Source organism: Oratosquilla oratoria, chromosome 39, assembly GCF_046742065.1.
Source record: "Oratosquilla oratoria isolate Oo_2021 chromosome 39, ASM4674206v1, whole genome shotgun sequence".
NCBI lineage: Eukaryota > Metazoa > Arthropoda > Malacostraca > Stomatopoda > Squillidae > Oratosquilla > Oratosquilla oratoria.
Window position 1 is genome coordinate 39,921,160 of NC_134815.1, and position 5,000 is coordinate 39,926,159.

Sequence of the window (5,000 nt, forward strand, 5' to 3'; positions counted from 1 at the left end):
TTCAACATAATACAAACCACTTTAACAACAACGTCACGATAAAAAATATAAATGAATAAATAAATGAATGAATAAATAACAAATAAATAGATACATGAGTGAATAGAATATTTGTGTTCCCAAAGCATTGAATTTAGTTCCCTAAACTACAGAGAAACTCCGGCGACCCAGGACAACTTCTTCACCCAAACACGTTCGAGACAACAAAGTAAACGAAGTTATGTGTTTGTGCCCAAATATACTATGTACTTATTCATCTATCTATTTATCTATGAATTAAGTAATTAATATATTTACTCGTTTATTTATTTATTTATGTATCTATAGTAATGTGCCCGTTTCAGAACATGCGGCAATGATAATGTGTAGCGATGTTTTGGAAAGAGGTACGATTGAATGTATGATTCTTCGAGTGTATTTATGTGTGTGTACGTGTATATATATATATATATATATATATATATATGTGTGTGTGTGTATGTGTGTGTGTGTGTGTGTGTGTGTGTGTGTGTGTGTGTGTGTGTGTGTGTGTGTGTGTGTGTGTGCGTGTGTGTGTGTGTGTGTGTGTATGCGCGTATGTATGCGATCCTTTATGCTAGCATGCATGTGTTTGTATACGAGTATTCACTCCCTTAATCTTTTCACATGCAGTTATCTCTCAAAAAACATGACTCCCATTACAAACCTAGGACCCCTCACATACACACACACATACACACACACACACACACACACACACACACACACACACACACACACACACACACACACACACACACACACACACACACACACACACACACACACACACACACACACACACACACACACACACACTCATGCATACACACGATCTGGCCATTGAAAAGGACAGGGAAATCAATCTTTGAGCTCGTTTTAGCGTGAGGGGAGACCGACGTAGGGGGTCCGTGGGACTGGCCACTGCTTCCGGTCCGGTTGGGACCGAAATTGGACCCGAATCCGGTGTCCTGAAAGCTCTGAAAGGAAAGCATAAGGGGGCAATCGCTGAGCAAATCAAATTTTTAATTGAATATCTGATGTTTCTTTCTCTCTCTCTCTCTCTTTTTTTTTATGTCTGCATTTAATCGGGTCCAGTTGGTTAATATAATACACTTCGTGTGGTCCTCGTCTTATACAAGAAATGAAATTTTCAAGCTCACATGGATAAGACTCTTAATCCAATAACTATACTTGATCATTCTTATCCAGGGTGATGTTAAATCTGTTTTTCGACCGAAGAAACCGGTTTAATTTGGTAACTTTGATCGAGTTCGAAACTCGTCTTGGGCAGGTAACAGATCTGATATAGGGTATGTGGGAACGACAAATTTGTTAAAACAAGACAAAAAATGTAAAAAAGATAATAACAGATAAATAAGTAAATGAATAAATACATAATGAAATAAATAAATAAATGAATAAATATGTATAGATGATAGATAAATAAATAAATAAATAAATAAGTCAGTTACCTGATAACAAACAAGTAAATAAGTAAATGAATAAATACATAAGTAAATAAACAAATAAATGAATAAATATGTATAGATGATGAATAGATAAATAAATAACTGGGTCAGTCACCGGAACCGGAAGGCCAGTTTGTGCGTATGTGGGGCGGCCTGCAGGCAAGACGTCAGTTCAACACCAACCGCCATAAACATAGCCGGGGTTTCACACAATGGCCATGTTGACAAAGGTGAAAGGTGAGGAGCCTACACCAGGAGGCGATGAATAGCTGCGACCGAAGACCTCACCTCTGCCCTACTACGCGCTTAGACTGTTGAAGCAAGTAATAGACAATCACCGCTGGGAATCGGAAAGGAGAGCGGGATTCGAACCCACAACGCCGTGGTGAGAGAGGTCCGGTTCTCTAGTCAGGTTTTATGAACATTATCTAGGAATTATTAATAGTTACTATTTCTTCAACAGATCTGCAGGACTCTACCGGACCTATAGGATTCCACCAAATCTACAGGACTCCACCAGATCTACATAATTCCACCGGATTCAAAAGATTCCATCGGATCTAAAGGACTCCACCGGGTCTACAGGACTCCACCGGATTTATCAGATTCCACAGGATCTACCAGAATCCACGAGATCTACAGGGGACCACCGGATTTACAGGATTCCACAAGATCTACAGGACTCCACCACTGTATTGACAAAATGTCACAACTTGATTATTTTAGATTTTTTCATCATATACTAAAACAGTGATAATGTGTGTGACTATCACCAGAGCGTACAGTCTTTGGAAACGACATGACGTCACAACGCTCCAAGAAAGAGAAAATGCTGACTATAAAGACAAATGCGCGAATTGATGCAGTCATTTGGACTTTCGTTTAGCGACAAGCAATTGACCCTTAACCCCCCACCTCCCTACCACCCCAAAAATAAAACCCACTCCTCCACATCAACCTCTTGAAAAGCGAATACAAATTAATATTTCATTGCTCATTAAGGAAATTTGATTGCAAGGCGTTCTTTATGCCTCTTCTTCTCACCCTCACTCAGTCGTCATTAGGTTAGTCCGTTGGGGGGCCAAGACGTTATCAGTGATTTTCATTACTATTATCTATGTTGTGTTTAATGTCATTATATAAATGGTTAGATAATAAAATAGCTAAATAGATATAACAAAAATAAATATATAAATAATAAAAAGGAAAACAGAGGTCAAAAATGAAGAAATATTTAACTGCTCTCTTCTGCTGTGTGACTCTTTCTCTGTCACCGAATGAAATCAACAGAAAGTGAGCAGTCGTCTGTTGTCAATTATCTACATATGAAAAGTTGTGAAAAGGACAAATATAAATTACTGGATCCTAAAGACATCGAATAACAGAATAAATAAATACATTCATACATTATTCAAAAATGAAAAATGAAACTAGATCAATAATATACATAAATATTCAAGCAGACTAAGAAATACGTAACGAGAACATACTAGTCCATAATCTATCATATGAATAAATACCTAATATAATCAATAATATTTAGTAAATAAATAAAATAATTTATTGACACTATCATTCCATGCTAACTGGTATAAAAAATGTGCACAATTCATTCAATCCTTTAGAATGATAAAGAATATGGTATGAAGGGATTTGATGTTTTAAAAACATAAAGAATGTGGTATGAAGGGATTCAATCCTACCACGTGACTACAAAAAGATGTGAAAAAAAAAAATTGGTTGACAGATGAGACCACTATTTCATCAGTGCTTCCGAAAAATAAATAAATAAAAAAAATGGTGACATAAAAAATGCCTGTTGGCAGATTAAAAGATTAGGTCGATCACAGACACGTGTGTGTGTGTGTGTGTGTGTGTGTGTGTGTGTGTGTGTGTGTGTGTGTGTGTGTGTGTGTGTGTGTGTGTGTGTGTGTGTGTGTGTGTGTGTGTGTGTGTGTGTGTGTGTGTGTGTGTGTGTGTGTGCGTGCGTGTGTGTGTGTGCGTGCGTGTGTGTGTGTGTGTTCGTGCATGTCGAAACTACTATCGAGCAAGTGTGTGTACGTAAGGACATCGCACCATCGCAGCGTGAAATGAAATTCGTGGGATGAAAATAACCCAATCCATTGCAAGTTGAAATAGAGAGAGATAGATAGATAGATAGATAGATAGATAGATAGAGAGAGAGAGAGAGAGAGAGAGAGAGAGAGAGAGAGAGAGAGAGAGAGAGAGAGCAATGACACTTCGCAAAACATCATATTGTTTCTCCAGTTAATGAATTAGTTTACTTATTACCTATCTATCTGTTAATCTATTCACTTACTCAACTATTTATTTATTCATTTATCTACTTGTTCAATTATTATTTATTTATTTATTTGTCTTTTTATCAATATTTAACTATTTATATTACTTTTTATGTTACCTTTTATATTACTATTACTTATTCATTCAGTTCATTCATTCATTCATTTATGTATTTATCTATTGATTTATCTTCTATCACCGATAAGCAGCGCTCCTATCTTTGGAAACAGTGTCGCGCTGAATGGATCTTCTTTGAGTGGAGATTATTCTCCAATAATAACAGAACGCTGTGTAGCTCTGGTCCTTAGGGGTGTCACTCAAGTCAATGAGAGATTGATGAAATAAAGCTTTTGTTATCGGTTGTTTGTGTCACTGATTTTAATAAATGAAACAAGACTTGATATTTGATTTTGATGTGACTGTAGTATGAGCCTACAAATGATGGAATAACTATGTTATCGGGAAGGTAAGATAACCACATTGAACTAATCGACGATGTCAACAAGTGTGTATGTAGACTTACTTTTGGTCTAAAGATATGTTTTGCTTAGTGCGATAATCGCTCAACGATGATTGTCCAACGATTTTCTAGAACACTAATTCTTTGTTTTTGAATAGGGCTGTTTTGCTTTGAGCTGTTTTGCTTTGAGCTGATCATTTTAACCGAACCTACCAACGCGTTTACCCAGTAGGATTTGCTGTGAGAGGACAATAATCACACCGAGCAAAACTTACATTTAGACTATAACCCTCTTTCTGATCAATCTTGGACCTGTTAGTATCGATACACGAGACGTAAGAACATAATAGAATAAGAATGGAGGAGACTGCAGGAGACCATATAGCCTGCACTAAGTAGTTCCATCTCCCTTACCACTTGCTATCCTTATCCATAAAATTATCTAATCTTCTCTTTAAACAACCAAATGTTTCAGCGCTCACTAGATGGTTACTAAGTCTATTGCATTCGTAAACTACTTGTTTGGTAAACCAGTTCTTGCCTATTTTCTTCTTAAACCTAATAGATTAAGAAATACGTCTCCGCTCTGTTCTGTTACAATATATCTTCCTTTCCCTTAATTCGTGATACCTTGTTTTTCTCTCTCCTGTAGTACTTTATCGACATTTTGTTACTATCTCATTCTTCGGTCTTTACTTTTTGGTCCTAACAATTTTCTGTCCTTTTTTTTGTTTTTGTTCTTATCT